This window comes from Saccostrea echinata, unplaced genomic scaffold (assembly GCF_033153115.1).
Source record: "Saccostrea echinata isolate AGI-Se365-2 ecotype Australia unplaced genomic scaffold, CSIRO_AGI_Sech_v1 ptg000006l, whole genome shotgun sequence".
Taxonomy (NCBI): domain Eukaryota; kingdom Metazoa; phylum Mollusca; class Bivalvia; order Ostreida; family Ostreidae; genus Saccostrea; species Saccostrea echinata.
Genome location: NW_026889755.1, coordinates 7,166,417 through 7,190,336, shown reverse-complemented (window position 1 = coordinate 7,190,336; position 23,920 = coordinate 7,166,417).

Sequence of the window (23,920 nt, the reverse complement as noted above, 5' to 3'; positions counted from 1 at the left end):
ATGCTTAGTGCTGTTTCCTTCGTACTTAGCCATTTTTCATGTAAACAAACCAAAGAGATGTCGTTAAAGCTGAATTAAGATCTTGCAAAAATACAGATGCAACTGAATTTCTTAATTTATCTTTAAAAAAACAAGACATTAACCCTAATCCCTCGGATGGTATGAGAGGACTAACCCAAATCTCCCGGGCGGATGCTAAACTAACCGATTTGCGAGGACTATAACCCTAATCTCTCGGATGGATGCGAGATTAACCCTAATCAGTTGAAAACTTGTGCAAGGACTAACCTTAATCTCTCAAGTAGGTGCAAGACTAACCCTAACCAGTCAAAAAATGTGCAAGACTAACCCTTATCAGTTGAGTGACGTAAATCTTACGTCATAGTGCAATGAGCGCGCGGATCTTGCGGATCTGGGGACCGGTAAAGTAAAGTCTACCCCAAATATCTATTTTTATCCCTTTTTGTATGCAAGAAGAACATTCATTCATCTTTTAGCTAAATATGTATTTTTTAATATACAAAGGAGAAAAAATTTTGGTTTTTATCATGATTTTAATGAAAACTTGCATTAAATTGAATTAGGAAAATGAGAAGATTTTATCACAAATTTGAATTTAATTTGATAGAATGAAACCTCTGATATATGACGTTGTCCTGAAGGAAAATAAAATATATACCTATTATATTTAATATGCTCATTGAATTTGAATCTATGATTGATTGTATGTTGTTTTACGTCGATCCCATTCGATGATATTTTATTCATAGAGACGTCATCATACACCGTTGAAGGGCTTCAAATTTAGACCAAAATACTCGGCATTCAGGGCAATTGAGCAGTGAGGGATCTTTACCGTACCAAGGCCTACCGTGACACGGGGTCTCGGTTTTTAAGGTCTCATCCGAAATACCCGTGACTTCCACTTCTAGTAATCGATCGGGCGTTTGGAACAGTCACTACCTATGTTCATGTCTTAGGTTTGACGCAGCACGGAAAACGAGAATGGAACCTTGCCCCCCCCCCCCAATCACTAAGCGAATGCCCTACAACTAGGCTACCTTGCCCGGTGAATTTGAATCTCTCTCTCTCTCTCTCTCTCTCTCTCTCTCTCTCTCTCTCTATATATATATATATATATATATATATATATATATATATATATATATATATATATATATATATATATATTTAAGAAATAAATAACAAGTTTAAAAACTTCTCTGGGAAATGAAGTGGGTCGGTCACGTGATCAAATCCTGTGAAGGCCGAAGGCCTTCTCAGAAGATTTGATCACGTACCGACCCACTTCATTTCCCAGTGAAGTTTTTAAACTTGTTATTTATTACTTATATATACATTTGAGACGGACAATCGGATATAATCAAATGTAAATATTGCACTAACTGTTCGCCGTAGATTTTGACAAATGACGCAAGGTGTAAATCGGCTTGAAAAGCGGTTACGCTTCAAATTCCTCTGGCAAATGATTGTGTATTGAAGGGAATATTCTGTGAAAGGCTACTTGTGATCAATTATAGTGAGCATATTGGTGTCTGGGAATTTTTGTATTCATAAGAACCCATATTCGATGTTTTAAAAAACACAAGAAACACGTCCGATGTTTGATAATAAAAAGTTGGAGGAATTTCGGTCGGAAAGGGATGGACGGACCAGTTAACTTGAAATCAAGTATAAAATTTGATCAGAAACATAAAATCTACGATTTCATTAAGGCATATTTATTATGATGTTGACACGGAGACACTCGCGACAGCTTACATTGTTAAGACAACGATCTCGTGATGGAGGTGTGCCTACCGAACTTCTGAAGTGCAGTGTTTGTCAGCTGTTTGTGGCGTGATTGCATTACATTGATATTTTCCAACAGATTTTCAAATTTATTGTGAGTAAAGTTTAATGAAAAAAAAAATTATAGCATTCAGAGGTCTACAAGAAAAATAAGGGTAAACGTTGAGACTATGCAGCTCAAACATGGAACTTAAAACACGTAGTTTCCTATTCTGTATGTAAAATCGATCAAAAACTGTATTAAAATAATGGTTTACATTGTAAATAAAATGATTATTATTTTACTTGCGTATTTTGTACATTTTTATACATGAAAAACATGCTATATTGCTAAATAGAGCAAGTCTTTTTTTATGTAGATATTACTGCGCTGTGTGATTAGGTCACGTAATGACCTATGACCTTCGAAAAACTTCATACAGGTATGAAGATATTTGCTCTCTGTATGTTTATATAATAGAGAGATACCACAAATGTATATATATATATATATATATATATATATATACACGAATAGTAAATGGGATAGTTTACCGGTTGAAGTGTTAAGATTAAGGGCCCGCATGTGAGTTAAGGCTAGGTATAGGCATTTCTATGCAAATGAGCTTATAAAAACGCATAAGAGGTATATTTATTATTCAGAAAAAGTTTTGATTTATTTTCTTACGCATACTAAGTACCCCTGATATGTCATATCAAGTACACATTATGACGTCATATTATGACGTCACTGATCTTAGCTACTGGAGGTAATAAAACAATTCAACAAAACAGCTTCGGCGCAAGGGATAACCCTATTTATTTTTACATAAAAATTGTATAATGCTAAGAAGAACATTCTAAAGATTAATAAAACTGCTGCACAAATCCTAGTCATTTTCTCATTTGATTGGAATTTGAGGAATCATATACCGGACTGTACATTTTTACCCTGATTCAACTTAAAACTTTACAAAAAGAAATGACACAACTGAGCTGTTGATATTTGTGCAGCAATACCAATAAACGTTGTAATATTTTGCTTCTAAATATACCTTGTTTCACTTAAATAATATAGAGCACGCCCTTGCGCCGAAGCATTTTTGTTGATGTCCATTATAATCGTGTGTAGTAAAGAACAATGACGTCATAATATGACGTCATAATGCGTACTGGCTATCTCATGTCGCGGGTACCAAGTATGTATTAGACAATAAGTTTTAACTTTCTCTGTATAATAGATCAAGTCCTTAGGCATTTTAATTAGTTAATTTGCTTAGAAATGCCTATACCTAGCCTTAACTAACCTGAGGGGCGTATCCAAAGTTTTATTAACTGTTTTAGTTTTGGAAAATATTTCACTATATTATATATTATACATATCATATACAATATTTCATCAAATATGTCATAGCTTCTTAGTTGCTCGCAGATTTACCTCCGGTGCCATATTATCCTCTTTTCTAGAATTAGTTTCAATAATAATAGTCTTTCATGCGACGTGGGAAAACTGTTTTCCCCGGAATTCCATATCACATTAATTCCAGAAAACAAAGAAGGGGTTGTGAAGAGTTGGCAAATGTTTAACTAATATTAATTATTTCTAATTGCATTTTCTGCATAGTTTTAAAGGTTTTCGTACGTAAATGGCCAACATCCTTATGTCTACATACTTTTTTATCACGATTTCTGACAATATAATAAATGATCGCATAGCAAGATGAAAAACTTTTCTATAGTTCTAATATTTCCAATTAAGTATCTCAAGAACCTAGATTTAGGTTAACATTAGCGTTTGGAAATCGCAACAGATCTAAATTTTAAAAGAGGAATTACTGGTGGTCAGGTCAACTTCGAGGAAACCAACAAAGAACTTTAAAGCTACGTGTAAAGCAATTTATCACTATTTTATTTATTTTTAGGTTAAGATTTAAAAGAATTTGTCTTTCTTTTAGTTTAATAGCCAATGTAAATGAAAAAAAAGTATTTTCTCATGATTTTATTCACGCAGTATTTGGAAACACCTTACATTATTCCCAGTTAGTTTTAAGGCACCCCCCTTTTCACTCAATTTTGTAAAGATCCCTAACTTTTTTTTCTAATATTTTCATATTTTTTCTTCTAAAACCAATAGAACAATTGAACAAATACGTTTATTTGAACAATTGCCCTAAATTTTTGGGATGTTATACAACACATAGAAAATTAAAGATCTGGTGAATATCTTTTTCTCGAATAATTATTTTACATTTTATTTGAGTTTCAAAAACCTTACGTTAAGTAAACTAATGCAATATTGAGTAGTTTGTTGGGTTATGAAACTTTTCACAGTACAATTCCTTCGAATTTGACGAAAGAAATGTTAAAACATCTTGTTTGTATACTATCCACTCATTTCTAATTACTACAAATTCTGGTTAACAGAGGATTTGCAGCATAACCTTGGCCATCATTGCTACGATGTCCGTAGACAAACATTCCAAACGGCGAATCGTCTTTCGTTTCCACTTGAATCACGCCACTTGGGACATTTTTTGTCAAAACGCTATAAAGAGTTGTTCTTATAAAAGCAGTGGATTGGAAAACTTTGAAGTACTCGTACACATCCGTCCTACTAATTTGAAGGTTGCTTAGAGACTCATTTCTGACGATGAAAGTGGCAAAGCTCAGATTGTATCCTTCCGGCACATCAACGATATATTGATTGAGGTACTGGTTGATTCCAGATACTACTATCATGTACGGATCACCGTGGACTCTAGAATTCGGCGAACCAGTGGCAAAAACATTAACTAATACAGGCTCAGTGGATTCTATGAATCCTATTTCATTTTCTCAAATGATGAAGTCCCTATATCGATTTTTCAATAGAGCGGTAGTTGCGTTGATCCCTTCGACGGAGTAGATAACTTTCGTTTGAACGGCTGATACAATTCGTACAACTGAATGGTATCTTTTAACATCCTATCAAATTCGTCTATTGGCGGAACCATTTCCATAAGCGTGCTACATGTTCCATGATACCCAATTCTATTACATTTGTTTCCTGCAAAGAGCGCAATTGGATGAGAAGAATGTATAGTTGTTCCTGACAAATCTGCTGAATGACCGACTTGAAACGTTTGAAACTTGTTCAGTATTAACGAAAATTGATCACCACTATTATAACTCCTATCAAAAATTGAAATCGTGGAATTATGATCCATTGTAAAGCCTATTGTGATGTGAGTGTCATCTGCAGTTGATGCAATCGTGAAGTGACTTACGATGTCCAGAAATGTCCTTGCAGGTTTAGCAGTTGATATAATGTAGTGTGTGGAAAGTTTGTCTATTGGGAAAACTATAATACTGTCTGAAGTGGCATCAGCGTCGTCCAGCATTAATAGTGAGGACAACTTCGAGGTTCTGATAAAAATAGCCTTTGACTCGATAGAAAAATACGAAGGCACCATAGAATAATGAACACTTATCTTTTTAAAGACCACTTCTTTTGTTCTCTGTGTGATAACGGATCATAAATTGGAACTTCGACTATCTGAGAGTTCAAAAGTCATATTAAAATCGTGTTCAGATGCCACAAGAATTGTTCTGTTGGTTTCATTTGCTGAGACATGATTTCGTATGAAGGTTATCATAAAAGTGTTCCCTCTGCTTCCTGTGAGAAAAATTGCTTATTGATTAAAGTTAATTATTTCTTGAGGATTTAATATCAAATTTTTAGTTGCGTTATTTACCTATCAAAATTATCGGTCGTCTTATTTGCCGAAGCAGATTTTTGGTTCACACAAATGTTTGCTTTGGTAATTGATTGCGACGTTATCTTTTCATTTGGACTTGAGTAACCTATAAGTTATTGGAAATATTAATGTCAGTAGAAAATTTGAACATCAATATAATAATAATTTTTAAACATTTCTACTAAATTCGAGAAATATAAACCATTGCTTGTATTTTTGTAGGCAATATTTTGGAAACTCTATTCCCGTTTTATTTGTCTCAAAGTATTCACACCTATTCTGGTACATGTTGCATTCAATTAGATTCAGTATCGTGTTTATTTACGGGAAAACGGAAGTCACTTTAGAACGCGGTAATGTTAAGGCAGCAACATCTGTCTTTTTTGTAACTCATCTTTTTTTAATTATACAGCCTGTATGAAAGTGTGCGCAATTCATGTTTGCTTAAACATTAACCTTCACAAACACGTAAATTTGTATTACAAGAAAAAGAATATTTACTGCCAGTTTTATTTTTTTCATAAACAAATAATACAGTCATCGTTGCAAATCCACTAAGTAAAGCGATGAAAATGATGATCATTACAAAAGATTTTATGGAAATCTTAGATGTATTTTGCTGTTTTATTGCTCCATCTTCTTCTGCAACTTTTGATGTAGAATTGAAATTCCTAGGCTTTATGAAAAATAATTTTAAAAATATACAATCGATGGAAATCCTGGTGAATAAAATGTATAAATGTATTTTTATTGATATCATATGCAATGTTGAAAAATGCTACAAAAGCTTTTTATTTTATCAAACCAAGGAATATTAGGAGACTTAATGCCCATAATGCTCACCTTTATGAAAACTTCGAAGACAATGACTTAAACAATTAACAGTTATGAAAGTCTTAGCAAGGTCTAGAAATTATAGCATTATTGTTCTTGTAGAAGTTTATTTATTATGGGGTAATGCATTTGTTACCCAGGTAACTATTGAAGGTCTCCCAAATTATTGATGCAACTAGAGAAAATCTCGTTGATGGAGCAAAGAATAGGTCTTCCGTTGGAGCTGCAGACAGGAAATAGTGACTTTGAGAAAAGGTCATGACACATTCTAAGGTCATAGGCAATCTTTGTATGAGGTATCAACTTCCAATGTTTCACGGGTACCAGTAGACTGAGAGACTGTTAACGAATTTTACAGTTTCTCTGTCAGTGACCTCGAACTTGTCAAAATGACCATGCGTCAAGGCCAGGACACACTTCAGTTAAGAGCAATTTCCTACCTGTGGGTTTCCTGTCGGACAAGTTCACCCATGTCCTTTCTGACCATACATTAGTCAAAACATCTTATCCTGCATTATTATTAATTAGTTTCAACTCATTGACTGAAATGGGTCTCTGACACCTCGTCGAAAGACAGCTCATTGAAAAAATTCATCGATGCGAGGACTCATAGAAAGGACAAGTCATAGAATGAACAAGTCATGGAATGGACAGGTCATGGATACGGCAAACTATCGACACTCAACGAAACTGATCGAAAAAAAACACTATTTTTTTTTAAATCTTATTCAAACAAAGAGCATTTTATGAAATTTTAGTTAGGTGATATGAGCAAGTCCTTCAAGGTATTTTACATTGTTTCCCTCTTAGACTCGTTCACCGAAAGAACATAAATCTTGTTATTTTTAAAAATTTCCTTTCTGCGAAGGCGATCAAGTACCAGATTGAAATATTCATTGTAAGTGTTTAATTTCCAGTTCTGATATTGAAAAATGTCAGCGTCTTAAAGTTTCTGCGCTGGCCTTCACTTTTTTAGTCCTCATTGTGAAACAGAGTACAAGGCATTCTATAAGCCAATTTTTTTTTGCCCGACCCCACGAGCATCAGAAAGGTTTTCCATGATGCGAAACTAAGGGGGTCACAGCTAGGCAACTAAATTTTTGGCAACCTGATTTACATCGGAATTTGTTACCTGCGTTTTAACAACAGTTAGCAGAAGAAACTGTCACATTACTGATGCAGAATATTGACGCGTTTACTTCCTTTACTTTTGTTTATTCAGTGCGACTTCTTATACAGTGTATCCGTGTAGTCTTTTTTCTGCGTTTCTATCCTACTGGATCAGTCAATTTGTCTTCTAAGAAGGGGTGACACAATTATTTCGCGCTAAATGTCACGAGTAAATTTTCTTGCCTTATTCGTGGATAATCATGGACATGATTACTCCATGGAATTAAATAAAATTTGCTTTCGAGCTTTTGAAAAATAAGGAACATATATATCTGTGATGTTGAGACCGAAGATAGAATATAGAAATCATATAACATAATTTATAAAGATTTGAACTAATTTTAATAAAATAAAACAAACTAAAACTTCTTAAAAGGAAGAAATGGCCGGATATTGATGATACTTGTGATACTATCTCTCTCAGGCCAACCTTGGTATTTTCAGTCAATAGCCCCTCCCCCCCCCCCCTCCCCTTGGGAGATAATATACTTATGTAGGAAAGTGCCTTCTCCAACCCTTAATCCCAATTTTTGTTTTTGTTTTGTTTTGTTTGTTTGTTTGTTTGTTTGTTTTTGTTTTGTTTTGTTTTTGTCTTTGTTGTTGTTTTTTTTTGTTGTTGTTGTTGTTTTTTCTTTTTTTTCTTTTTGGTTTAAAAATTTCCTGTGTCTGATATCTGTTAGAGTTTATGTGAAACCCCCACCTCCAAGAAAACAAATTTCTGGATCCCGGCCTGTCGACAATCATGCAGTAGTGATGCGCGTGTCCAAAAAAAAAAATCAGCAGATCTATCACAACAATTGACAATTTCTTGTAGTTATGTTTTTAGCTGTCTTTCGGCATTTCTGATATTTTATTTAGTTGAAACTAATGCATACCGTAATTTCATATTAACTATTTAAATAACTTTATAATCTTATATCAAAACTGTTTCACATGCATGTACTTGTATAGACTGTACTTTTCGATTGTTGTTTGAGCTACAAACAATAAATATATTTACATAAATTTTGTTCCCTTTCCATTATTCTGATTAGAAAAAATGATGTTTTATACAATGTTTTCAAAATGTAGAGTAATGAAATATTTCTACCCCACCTCCCACCCCTCCCCACTCCCCAAATGGACGGAAACGTTTTGATTACTTTATAGTCAGGCAAGCTTTTTTAAAAGCTATTACTTTTGTGTTTAAAGAACATGCGCATTCTTTTTAAATAAATGTTTATGAAGTTATGTATACATACAAATTCAATATACAACGTATTAAAATCGTTTATTTGTCCAATTCAGATTAGATTTGCCATTCTTCCAGGTATCGATAAAACTTACGTTATCATGACCATATCTAAAACAGTGAATGTTAAAACAAAGTTCAAACAAGCGAATATTTTCTACGAGATTACTTGCCAAATATTAATGTGTATACATTTAGCAGTTAGTGATTTCAGCGTGTGATAAGTTTTAATTTATAGCTAATTCTAATTAGGTAATAAGAGTCACTTTATGCAATTTAGAAATCATAGCTATATAACGATATGAGCGACGAATTGTATTCCGCAGATTGGAGAAAATAGTTTCTGTTCTTTTATTCTCTCCTCCCTTAAACTCGAGTTATCATCAGTTAACTCTTCTCGTAAAACTTCCGGTTAAAGAGCGAATGTCGCGGATGACTCAATCAGTCTAAAATGTTAAAATTTTTAAGGAATTTAAGTTAAAACTAGTGAGTCTGAAGTTCATCCCTGTAAAAATGTATGATCTGATACAATGTATTAAATTTTAAGATTTGACCGAAACACAATTTTACAGTCTTAATGTATATAACATACTGGCAAAGTTTAAAAAAAACATAGACGATATTGAAAAGAAAATGCGAGACCACAGTCTTGGAATGTCTCTGCAAATTATGTCGAATGAATACGACATAAAATTTCCACAATATTCTTCACCTTCAAAAATTAGTTTTCGCTTGATACGAAACTCAAAAAGCAAGCATCCCTGCAATGCATGGGCCTGCACAAGTTTTATTGGAATGTCTTTTATTGTATATATTAAAGATGCGTTATATAGAGACGTGTAGTCCCCCCCCCCTTTTCTGTTAATTTAGTATAAATATGCATTGAAAGGCAGCACACACACTTTTTGTTGCAGTCTAGTGATCATCCAATCTTTATATATCCGAATAGTTCTCTCTCACCAAAAAGTCGGAACTTAACCCCTTCCCCCTAACACATGCAGGCACAATAAGTCACGAAATAGGATTTTGGAATTCGAACAATTTTTCTTTTTGATTGTCAAATATATTTTTTCAGGAGGTATGTTGTCAATAATCTCCCCTTTTAAAAACGATGCTATGTGCTGCATATATAAATTGTATATATTTAACTATATTTTAAAGAAAAAGTCCCATATCTTCTGAAAATATTACTGCAATACTTAATTTATAGTAATTGTAGGTTATCGCAAACGTACAGTATCAACTAATTAACTAATATAGGACGTTAATCATAACGGTTAGTTCAGCTTATTTACTTTAAAACACGGTACAATTACATATATACAAGTACATATATACAGTTGATCAAGCGGGGGGGGGGGGGGGGGGTAAAAAAACATACCAGACTAATACTTTCGAAAACATGACTTCACAAAGCTTTAAAGTATTTGGTTTAGAACAAATTTTCTGGACCCAAGATTTTTTCCAGCATATTACATAAAATATTATTCTAAAGTATAGTTATATCATTTCTTGTTTCAATTAAAAAAAAATGATCATTTTTAATTATGGCTTGAAGAGGGCGGTATGCGCGACAGTGGCAACCTTGTAACAATTTTTAAGCACACATATAATTTATTTTAGGAGACCAAAGTGTAACTCACTCAGACGGACAAGAAATAATAAAAGAGAGGAGGAGAAAGTGGGGAGGGAGGCAATGAGAGAGAGAGAGAGGAAGGAGAGAGGAGGGAGAGAGAGAGAGAGACCAAAGTGTAACGAGAGAGAGAGAGAGAGAGTGGGGAGAGAGGGCAGAGGGCGAGTGAGTGGGGATAAAGCGAGTGTTGAGAGAGTGGAGACAGAGACAGAGGGGAGAGAGTGCGAGTGGAGACAGTGAGTGGGGAGAGACAGCTAGAGCAGAGAGCGAGTGTTGGGAGAAAGAGCGAATGGAGAAAACAAGTGGGGCAGCGCTCCCACTGGAGCAAAAATATTTTTCGCCACTTTTCGCGATGAAAGGAATCGCATTCTTACATCTCGTCTCGACAAGTGTATATGCTTAACACTACACTAATAGCACTATTTCAATTTGTTTATATCACAGGCATTGTTTTAAAATTGTAAAATCTAAAGTTATATCCACTTACAAAACTAATATAGGAATTATTTATACATTTACAATTAATTTGATACTCAATTTAACTCTTGACAGTATATGTCGATCCTCCTGTTCATAAGATTTTTTTTAGCCCTGGAAGAGGGGTTACAGACTTAGTAAAGATATATGACATTTTTTTAAAAATGAAAAAAATAATATAATAAATGAAAATTTTAATCTTATCAACAATTTATTGTGAAAAGAAGTCAGGTTTAAAACTTGGCTTAATTTAACAACTTGGACACTGGGTGTATGCATGTAAATTCATATAATTGAAAATAATTCAGTGTAATTGACAAAGTATTGTTTTGTTTCCAAGCCAGTATCTTTTTCACTCTTCATCAGTTTATGGTATAATGAACATACTATTTTGACTTTAATCAGGTAAAATTAGCAACCATGCTCTGCAATTTTCGTCATATTTTCCTACTTTCGGTTTTAAAAAACAATCTACATAGATCCAGATTTTATTGATTAAAATCTTTTAGTAACTAACTTCATCTCCCCAAAACACTCTGTCTTTCCTTGTTTAATCCATCTTATATAATTTCAAGTAATTTTGTATCCCCTCACTGCTCTTGGCTAAAGTTACCTAGTCAGCTGTGTGCGTTCAAGCGAGACGTGATTTCCTACATGTACATTCCCGTACGAAACTCTTAACCGTTTTCCGCCTGGAGTCCGGGCGGACTGAGACGGATTCCGGTTAAGTGCTAGGTGGACTAAGCCGTACTAAAGGCGGACATGGAAAACGTCTTAGCTTTAACCGTTTTCCGCCTCATATCTTAGGTGGATTCCACCTTAAATCTGAGGCGTATTTTTGTTAGACGTTTTCCGGCTTAGCTCTTAGACGGATTCTGCATTTATCTTTAAATTATGAACAGTTTAAATTATGACCACATGTTTCATTCCTCTAGATGACCTTGTTTTCTAAAGGCACTAATGGGGGAGATATTCGAAAAAAATAGTCAAACATGGCTTTTAATCCAGTTATTAGACTTTGAATATTAGGCTTTTTATTACATTGAAGATTGCGTTTCCTAGAGGAGTAATTTTTTGCAGCCATATTGTATATCAGATATACGTTTCTAATGCGCTCCTGCTTGACCACCCTCTACAGGGGGCGGAAGTTTTCAGGCAGAGCCTCTCTTTGGATGCATTGGTCAGTTTGAATGCAGATTTTGAAAGTGATGACTGTTGGTCAATTTGGTTGATGAATCTTTATATCTTATTCAGTTTAAAAAAGGAACTCAGGCAAGATGTATGCCTGTAAATTACTATTCTGAAGATGATTTGTTATGTGTTTTTGGAAAAAAAGAGTGATAAAATACAACTTTTGGTGTTATTCTTAACTAAGCTTTGAAGTGAAGCAAATTATGCTCGGTGAACATGCTGAATGGACAAAGAAGGACCTCTAAACACTGTACAGGAATACATGTAACTGTGAAAAACTATGGTAAGTTAAAATTTTTATCGGTGTTTTTTCTTTTCTCTCTTTTTTTGAATTCGTACAGCCAAAATATGTACACACCACTCTCCACCATTACTTCTGATAATTAATTCCAACTGGAATAGCACTGAGGCCCTATATTCACATTATACTCTACACTAACCAAGATGTTAAAAAAAAGTTTGCGCATAAAATTTCAGGCTCCATTTCTTTTTGCCTAATGTAGGGTAGCCTCAACCCCCCCCCCCCCTTGTTTTCAATGTTATGAGTATATCCTTTTAGATTAAAATATTAAATATTAAAAAGTACAAAGATAAAGGATAAAAAAAAATTACTAATTCATTTGTCAATTATTAATCAACATGTACTTTTGTAATTTTATTTTTCACTTTGCGTATGTGTTAGTGGGGAGAAGGAGTGAATGGAGAGAGAGCCAATGGGGATGAGAGCAAATGGGGATTGGGGAGAGAGTGAGTGGAGGGAGCAAGAGAGCGCGTGGAGAGAGCTTGTGGAGAAAGAAAGCAAGTAGGGTGAGAGAGTGAGAGTACATGTGTGGAGAGATAGTGTGGAGAGATAAAGAGGTGTTTCAGTTTCATGTTAAAGCCATGTCAGTTGTTTTGCAAATACAAATGAGCTGATTTTTTTATGTTGTGAACTTTGTTTCTTTGGTATGGGTACTTCAAAATTTACTCTTATTTTGACCTGCTTGATATCATACTTGTATATTTCTTCTACTTGAATACAACAGTTAGCACTTTGGATTTTCACGCTGACAACCAGGGTTAAATCTCCAAAGTATCTGAATTTCTTTTATCATTTTTGCAGCTTAAATGTTCGTTTTTTTTTTCAGAATCGGACGGAAGACCTCTCATTGCTCGAAATGAGTTTTTAGTTTATATTTACAATTTTATTTCATATATAAATGTAAATATAAGGAATCACTGTCTAGTTTGTTGGGAATGCCAGGGACATCAACGACAGTTGGAAACGTGAAATAATTTATGCTTAACAGGCTTCACCTGTTATGCAAATTATCCCACATTTCCAACTATCGTTGATGCCCAGGCATACCCCAAAAATAGACAGTGATTTCTTAAATATTTTTTTAACCCAAGAGTTTATACTTCCATGAAAACTTACTGTGTGGGTATATAGTTAAATATCGTCAGAATATCAGATTGTATTCTATGTTGAAAAAATAATGAGTCCATCAGCAAAAGTTACCGTTCCTAAATTTTTCTTTATGTAATAAAAATATCCAGTAACAATAAAAATACTATACATGGTACATGGTCAATTATTCAAGTTCTTACATTTTATATAAAAAATAAATATACAGTAACTCTTATTTAGTTACAGTTAAGAAAGGGGAGTGCAAATGTTTCGGGTCAAATATGATAAATAATTATCAAAAATGTTGGCAAAGGGAAATACAACGCAATGTTTGTGTCAATTTATAGGCATATAGTTTTTGCCCTGCCCGTCCGTCCGTCTCTCTGTCTGTCTGTCTGTTTGCCTGTTTGTCCGCAAAACTTTAACCTTGCACATAACTTTCGATTGTTTGGAGCTATGGCTTTCATATTTCACATGTGTATTTCTTGTGACAAGACCTTTTTTGGGGTACCATCATATTTGACTTTGACCTTGGAGTTTGACCCAGTTTTGCAAAATTTTACCCAACATTAACCTTGGCCATAACTTTTCAACAGTTGGTGCTTGGGCTTTCATACTTCACACATGTAATCCTTGTGACAAGACCTTACATTGGATACCAACAATTTTGACCTTTTGACCTTGACCTTTGAGGTTGACCTACTTTTGAAAAACTTTTACCTTGGCCATTGTTTTTGATCAGTTGGTGCTAGAGCTTTCACACTTCACATATGTACACCTTACTTTGGATACCAACAACTTTGAACTTTTGACCTTGGAGTTTGACCTACTTTTGAAAAACTTTTTTCCCATATCTTTTCAATGGTTGCTGCTAGGGCTTTCATATTTCACAGGTATATTCTTCGAGACAAGACCTTACTTTGGGTACCAACGTATTTGATTTGCATTTGAGAAAGATTAACCTTCGCTATATCTTGTTACAGTCATTTGGCCAGTTCCGAATTTTGACCAATTCCGAATAATTTGCTGATATAAGAGGCGTTAATTAATAAATACATAAATCGAAAAATTAATTGTTATCCTTGGTAAAAAAAAAATTTAATGCTCTGTCGAATCTTGCAAAGTTGTGAGTTTTTGCGGTCGATTTGTCTTAGATATCGGACTTGAATTAGTCGACATACTTTCACAACGCAAGGAATCCGGATCACTGTGACGCTGTGGCTCGCAGGAAAATATTATGTCAACTGTAGATCAGCCACAATTAAAAAACAGTTTGGTATCAAGGTATGTATGAAACATATAAGAACAAATCTCAAAAGTTTCTGGGAAATGAAATAATAAATACCCAATTAGTATATGATTTTATTTGTGCTGTCATTTTACCAGTTCCGAATAACCACTGTAAACACTCTCGTAAAATAACAACCTGGCAGATAATGCAGTGCTTGGCGTCAATTGATTCATGGACTGTTTAGAAATTAATGATAAGTTTGAGCATTTGATTATGTCTAGAAAGGGAGAAAATAAAGGTCTTTTCGAATTGGAAATAAGGGCTAGTGGGTCGCCTGGTTAATATTTTCATGCAATCATTTCGTTAAGGTAGCTACCGGTAAACCGCTAAAGGTTAATGAATGTGAAATAAATGCTGCATGTTTAACTTTATACATGACTGTAGGAACGGGGGGAGGGGGGCTGTGCCCCCCTCCCCCTCCCCAAATAATTTTGCCGATATATAAAATACTGTAGAGAAAATCGAAACTCGCTACTATATGCTTGTGCACCCACAAAAATAACGTCAGTCGTCTTCTGTTTATTTGTTGTTTTTATTTTTGTTTTTTTTTTTTTTTTTGTTTTGTTGTTGTTGTTGTTTTTTTTTTTTTTTTTTGTTGTTGTTGTTTTTTTTTATACTGCCCCCAAATAAAAATGTATGATAGCGCCCCCCCCTCCCTCAAATATTTTCCTTAAAATTTATATGTTATTGAATTCATTTAAAAAAATGTTCTGATGATTTCTCCATTTGTTTTTTATTAGTGCACTCTATATAAGTATGTTCTTTTAAAGTGCCATTTTTTTCAAGAACTCATTTTATAGTTTCAAATACTCAGAAATGTGTAAACAGTTTCATTCCTTGCAGTATTTTTTGTTGTGAATTTTCTCTTTTTATATTTGTTTTTTTTTTAAACATGAAATGATGCACAGAATAGTTTTATTTAATTGCAGTTTTTTATTGTTGTTATTATTTCACATATGATTTTTAACATGAAATAATGATGCAGAACCGTTTTATTTCATTGCAGTTTTTTATGTTATTTCTTTATTTATATATTTCAAATATGATTTTTTAACGTGAAATGATGCAAAATGTTCTGTAAATATGTTTGAATTAAAAAAAAATGATTATGTTAAAAAAAATCTTTGTTCTTTACCTTATTCTTGAATGGGTTGTTTTCTTATTCTATGTAGGTGGGGAACGAACACTAACTTAGGGATATTTATTTTTAACAACATTCAGGGAGGTCGACTGTATGATGTATTGGGCAAATAAATTTTATCTAGGGTCGATTTGTATGGAATCCGCTTAGTTATTCGGAAGCAGAAGGATAAAACGTACGCTCAAGTAGGACCTAAGGTCACCTGCTCATTCACAACTGTCAAACCTGTTTACTCCGCTACAAAATATAGTGCAAAGTGAAAGTAGAATAAATTCTTCTACTGGAAAGCCTTTACAAATGTAATACGACAAACAGAAAATGCATTTCTTTAAAGAATAATCATCTAATGTTAGAAAATATACAATAGGGGTAAAGCAAGTAACTTTGACTATTATATTTTAAGATATATGATACAAGTTATATGGTAATGAATTACGTTAGGTGACCCGTGGTCTCCCTAATGATGAACAACGTTAAGCGATCGTATCAAAGTAACACACTAGCTAACCTCTGGTTTTCTTATTAATATATCAGAGTAGGTGACGTTTTGTCTCTACACACGCAGATCCAGCGGGAAAAGGACTTTTCACAGATACTTTAAGATAATGGTATAATGATTTGGTAATAAATTACGTTAGGTGACTCCTGGTCTCCCAAATGATATATCATACCACAATAGGCGACCTTATCAATATACCTCTGGTCTCCTTATTGATATAACAGAACAGGTATTCCCCTTTTAATTGATAAGTGAAAAATTAATAAAAGGGAGATGCGGAACTCCAGTCACCACCCCCGCTGATCTGCAAATGAGGAAACAAAACTAGCGAAAAAGAGACTTACCAAAAACACGGTGTAGTACCTATCAGAAATCAGAAAAGCCTATCAGAAAAAATATGCGTACATTACTGCTATCCCAAGATTGTGCAGTTGCTACTGGGAAAAAAAATGGACGAAATGTTTTTTTCTTCTCTGGCTCAACAAAATGGTCAATAATTCAATTATTGAAGTTTATTTGCTTAGTATTTCACCCTTACGGAACGTAACATACCTTTCAAAACTAACATATATCTCTAAATTATCGAAAGCTTCAAGCACATTGATATATGATATAGAAATATATTCAATTAGCGTCGAAATGTTTAGATATTTGATAAAAATGAATCGACAGATTGGTGTATATTTGTACAAAGCATTGATTATTTCATAGAATTGCCCATCGGTTTCTTAAAAACAAAAGCGTTTTTATGCGGAGAAACTTATGTTACGGCTACTATTAGACAGCAACAACGGTTTCTATTGGAAATGTCTTAAGTTTTCAAATTTTCCTTACATCGTATGCAATAATTTAGAAAACTATATTTGAAATGTTCATTTTAATAACAGACTTGTATATATTAACTTGATTTCGATCCTATAACGACAAATTAGTTTATTTCTATATCTAGGTGTATGATATGATTAATTATAATAAATTGTGGTGTTTGTTAATACCCTGTGCATATATAGAGGGGATACAATCTCACAACGAGTTTGATAGAAAATCATATCCAACCACAAACCATGCCAGGGGAATTCTTTTTATCAAATGTTTAATGGTGCTCACCTCAGTAAATTATAAACATAACCTAAAAGGTTAGATCAAAGTTTTAATGTCTAAGTGAGAATTAAACAATTGGGCAGAAAGGGGTAAAATCCACATTAGGTTTTGATGTCTGACATAGATAATTACATGTACACCAATAAATTAATTGCACATTGTACATAGAAGTTTACGCTATTATTGTACACGTTATATTGTGCATCCCTAGGTTCATTGTTCCTACAAACTTTGTCATGTAAGGTAAAAAGTTTCTTTAGAATGGAACTGCTCCAAACACTATTCAGAAATTGAAGGCCAGATACAGCATCGAATCCTATGTATAAGCAATACATCCCTAAATACACCAACCTTACAAGTTTGGTCCAAGTGTGCGGCTTGCTCGAATAACAGACCAGACCTTATTATGGATGCTATTATACCATATAGCGGGTTTCTTTAGCGGGTGCAACATTTGGCGTTTTGCTTTTTGAAAGGTATGCTAATAATTTGGGCGGAACTTTTTTTGGCGAACACTCAGTTAAATTATGGTGTAAGAGAAAGAAAGTTCATCTTTAAGATGAGTTTTCAGTACGTTTAATCTACTTTTGATACCGCTTCACACAAGAGTTTGAGTGAAACTAATACCAGATGAAAAATACATTGTTAGACAACATACGGATCAAAGTTTACTTCTTTTCGTTTAGTACTTTTACACAAGGGTGCAAATTTAGCGATTAAAATTTTAGCGGTTATCTTCAAAACCGCTAAAATAAGCCAAAATTAGCACCCCGCTAAAAATTCCCGCTATACGGTATTGTACATCTAGTTCAATGAACTACTATACGGCTTGGCGTGTCAGAGGATTTTTCTCCTTCCACTTTTTTCCAAGAAGAGTCTACTGCTGTTAATGATAGCTTTTTTTTAAATTCAATTTTTGATGTACAGTATGGTCAAACACTCCTATTGTCCAAAACAATATATGAACATGTATTGAAAATTGGAACTGTACACAATTACCGCACCCCCCCCCCTTCTATTTCGAAAAAGACTACATATGTCTGTTAATAATTGTTATGATCTTTCCTTTAAATGTACATATATATTACTTACTGCATAGAATTTTAGCCTTTTTCATGTTACAGCTTTTTTTCCAAAGGGGGGGGGGGAGAGGAGGGGTCCATGCCCACCCAAAAGAGACAGAGAGAGAAATAGAGGGTTTTTTTTTTTTTTGAAAATTGACAAGCAGAATGGTGGACACTTCTGTATCTTAAAAAACCTTTCTTTCGTGGCTGATGAGGGTGTTGACTCTTCTGTCTGTATAAATTAAATAATTCAGAAAATCCAAAGGGGGAATCGGACATCTTCTCCATTCAAGATTCGATGGTTTGAGTAAATTCGTGTTAATTGTATTTTCTGTAGCTAGAGCGTACCAATGCACCACCGTCAAAGGTTAAACTTAAATTTTTCTAGATATTATTTAGGTCTAAGTATACATGTAGGCCACAAAAATCCCAAAAAACTCTAGCTTTGGAAAGGTTTTAAAGTACTGACAGTGAAAGTTCTTTCATTTCATTTAAAATTAATTTTCGTTTCCTTCGTATAACTTTCTTTTGATTTTGTATACTGATGCCTTTTGAAGATCAGTGTTTCACATGCTGTTTGGGATATAGATGTTTAAATATATTTTTTAGGCCTGTGTTAATTTTCTCTTTCTTGATGGAAAAGAATTTATTTTTTAAATAGCAGCCGGTGCACTATTTTCAGTTTATAGCCGGTGTATACATACCAAGATTCTGATAGCAACCGTAACATAAGAAGATCGTGTTTTGTCAAAAAAATCACTTTCAAAATACACATTTTAAATAATTGTTATTATATCTACGTATAATTATAGATTGACACATCTTAACATACCAAAATGAACACAATGTAACCTATATATGATGAAAAGAAGCATGAAAACTCGGAATATATTGACTTGAGAATGGGCACAGGCTTCGGAAATTTTACTATATCTAAATGTTTAGAAGGTTGTTCTACTAAATACATCTGGCATCATTAAAGAAATCCCTTACTTGTTCCGTGCACAAGGATTTATCTGAGACTTAATCGATTTTTGATAATTTTACAACTTGTTCCAAGTGTCTCCAACATTTTTGTTTCAGCTAGCAGCCGTACAAATTTCTAATAGAAACATTTAACGCTTTTTTGTTCTGATAGCAACCGTTTAGGTACTACCGTGAAAAAGAGACTTACCAGAAATAGACCTAGAAAACCCGAACTCCATGAAAATTGCTTCTAAGAATCATATACATGTATATGAAGACAAGCAAACTGTCCAAACACACACACACACATTCCGAGAAATAAATTTAGTGAATATGGAGAAATTGTGTACCTTTTTGTTTTTCCTTGTCATTAAAATCAGAGTCTGAGTTTGGGAAATAATTCTTCATATACCACACTTTGTAACCTTTTGTCTCCTTACAACATTAGGTGACCTTTTGTTCTCCCTAATGATCTACGGCATAAGGTGACCTCTGGTCTCCCTAAAAACGTCAAATATGAGGTGACCTCTGTACTCTGCATTTACAAACAACTTTAAGTGACTTGTGATCTCCATAATGATGTACAATATAGGGTGACTTCTTGTCTCCATATTATATACAACTTTATATGATCTTTGGTCTCCCTTATGATGTACAATATAAGGTGACCTCTGGTCTCCGTATTCATATACAACTTCATGTGACCTGTGGTCTCCTAATTGATGTTCAATATAAGGTGACCCCTGGTCTCCCTAATAATGTACAATATTATGTGTCCTCTGGTCCCCCTTATAATGTACAATATAAGGTGTCCTCTGGTCCCTTTAATAATGTTCAATATTAGGTGACCTCTGATCCCCCTAATGATGTACAATATTATGTGTCCTCTGGTCTCTCTAACAATGTACAATATAAGGTGTCATCTGGTCCCCCTTAATAATGTACAATATTAGGTGACCTCTGGTCTCCCTAATAATGTACAATATAAGGTGACCCTTGGTCCCCCTAACAATGTGCAATATTGGGTGACCTCTGGTCCCCCGAATGACGTACAATATTATGTGTCCTCTGGTCTCCCTGATAATGTACAATACAAGGTGTTCTCTGGTCCCCCTTAATAATGTACAATTTTAGGTGACCTCTGTTCCCCCCAATGATGTACAATATTATGTGACCTCTGGTCTGCCTAATTATGTACAATATAAGGTATCCTCAGGTCTCTCTAATTATGTACAATATAAGGTGACCTCTGGTTCCTCTAATGATGTACAATATTAGGTGACCTCTGGTCTCCCTAATGATGTACAATATATGGTGAACTCTGGTCCCTTTAATAATGTACAATATAAGGTGACCTCTGGTCCCCCTAGTGATGTACAATATTATGTGTTCTCTGGTCTCCCTAATAATGTACAATATAAGGTGACCTCTAGTCCCCCTAATGATGAACAATAAAAAATGTCCTCATGTCTCCCTATTGATGTACAATATAAGGTGACCTCTGGTCTCCCTTATGATGTACCATATAAGGTTCCCCTAATAATGTACAATATAAGGTATCCTTTGGTCTCCCTAATGATGTACAATATAAAGTGACCTCTGGTCTCCCTAATAATGTACAATTTAAGGTGATCTCTGGTCGCCCTATTGATGTACAATATAAGCTGACCTCTTCTCCCCTTAATAATGTGCAATATAAGGTGACCTCTGGTCTCCGTATATAACTTAATGTAAACTCTAGTATCAGTAAAGATGTACAATTTAGAGGGAATTCTAGTCTCCGTATTATAATTCCACTTAATGTGACCTCTGATCTCCCTAATGACGCACAACATAAGATAACCTTTAGTCTCCTCATTCATATACAACTTTAAATGACCCCTGCGCTCTCTTATGATGAACAATATGGAGGAACCTCTGGTATCCGTATTCATATTCAACTTTATGTGACTCTTGGTGTCCTTATGATGTAAAAAAAAAGCTGTATAAGACCAAAGGTAGTATATAAATACCGAGACTAGAAATTACCTTATATTGTACATCATTAGGGAGACCAAAGATCATATAAAGTTGTATTTGAATACGGAGACCAGAAGTCACCTTATATTGTACATTATGAAGGAGACCAGAGGTCACCTAATATTGTAAATCATACAGGAGACCAGAGGTCACCTTTTATTGTACATCATTAGGGGGACCAGAGGTCACTTTTTATTGTTCATCATTAGGAAGACCAGACATTACCTTATATTGTATATTATTAGGGAGACCAGAGGTCACCTTATAATGTACATCATTAGGGGGACCAGAGGTCACCTTATATTGTTCATCATTAGGGTGATCAGAGGTCACCTTGTATTGTACATTATTAGAGGGACCAGAGGTCACATTTTATTGTTCATCATTAGGGGGACCAGAGATCACCTTATATTGTATATTAATTAGGAAACCAGAGCTCACTTTATATTGTACATCATTAAGGAGAGGTCACCTTATATTGTTCATCATTAGGTGGACCAGAGGTCACTTTTTATTGTTCATCATTAGCTAGGGGGACCAGAGATCACCTTATATTGTATATTATTAAGGGAGAGCAGAGGTAGAGGTCACCTTATATTGTTCATCATTAGGGGGACCAGAGGTTACCTTATATTGTCATTATTTGGGGGACCAGAGATTACATAAAGTTGTATATGAATACGGAGACCAGAGGTCACCTAACATTGTACATCATTAGAAAAACCAGAGGTCACCTAATCTGGACACCACATTGAAGTCCTCTGGTTACTGTTTTTGACACTCTTGTTTCACCTGATCTTATATCTTGAATTTAGGGGTCTGCTTTATGCCCTGTTCACAAATTTTCCTTGTTAATAGGATTTTTGAGATCAATTCCTGTTTGGTATCTGAATCTTTTTTTCATTGTTCAGCATATGGTTGTAGCTGAACATTAGTTGTAAAATTTGTTTGGAAATAAATTGAAGATATTAAAAACTCCAATTTCTGAAACGAGGTGGAATATTGACAGGCGGGTTGGCGAAACGGGGATGACAAGAAGATAATTTATGGTCATCATTTGTCAGGTTCTGTGGTCGATACAATGACCTTGTAGGCAAATACAATCTATCATTAAGTCGAATGCTGGCTAACGTTTTTCGCGCTGGTTGTTAGGCCATTATTTAAACGCTAAATTGTCAACGAATTTTTCCGTTTGTCCGATCATGAAAATGAGTACACGGCGGGTGTGGCCAGTCGGCGGGGGTGCTTGCTCCTCCTTGGCGCCTGGCCCCGCCTCTGATGATTTTAAGAGGTCCTCTGGTGCTCCGCTCCAAATCTGTATTGTTTCAATGGACTTTGAAATTGATTACTGTTCTTGTATTTTTTTTCTTCACATGATTAAATGTTCAGATGCTTATTTTCATACTTATTGCCTTTAGTTTGTTTTTGAAAAGTCTTTTAGTTTATCTAAGTCTAGTTTCTTAAATCATGACTGATGATGATACTAAACGTATAAAGAAAATTAAAAAAAAAAAAAAAAAGGATTCATTTCCCCATGTGTACTTTCTAACTAAACTACAAATAGTCGGCTGCTCTAGCGGCCGATAATAATATTGTTTGAAAAAAGTTAAGTACGCAGCTATGTTAAGGCTTCCCGAAGCTTTAAAATGCGCTCAGAACATAATATGTCATTGCGAGGTCGGTTTTAGTTTTAATTTATAAGTATTGAACTTAAGTATTCCCAATTTATATCGAGGGTTTCCTCGGCTATATATTAACATATTTGTTATGATATCACATGACTTTGTTGATCACGTGACGGTCATTTATAATTTTTTGAACTGTTCCATATAAATCGCTTCGGCGCAGCTGATTAACACAATAATTATTAACATTTTGTTATATTAATAAACTCATCGTATCCTTGTGTATCCGAAATGTGCTTGGGAAAAGTCATAGTATTACTAAGATACAAAATATTTCTTGAGAAATTCAACTTACCTACAAATTTGAGGGTATTTTCCACACAATATCGTAATATGTATTAAAACAAAGCCAACACACATTTTTCCCAAGCAAGATTCAGTTAGAGAACCTCTTCTTACAGATTTTCACAAAAATTCTCAGATTAATCCTCATTAATCACCTGCGCCAGACTCTTTTATACACACAAAATAAATTTTACCTCCAACCACGGGTATAAAACAGAGTACATTTCAAAAGTATATTTTTCATAAGCATTTTGAACATGCTGAATTTCAATCAATGATAGGTAAACGGTGTATTTTTAAAATATTCGGACATATAAGACTTAAAAAACCTTTAACGACCCGTGAATTTTGCAATAGCTATCTAGCATTTTACATGCAGTTTGAAATAAAGTGTGAAGTTCATGACACTCTCCCC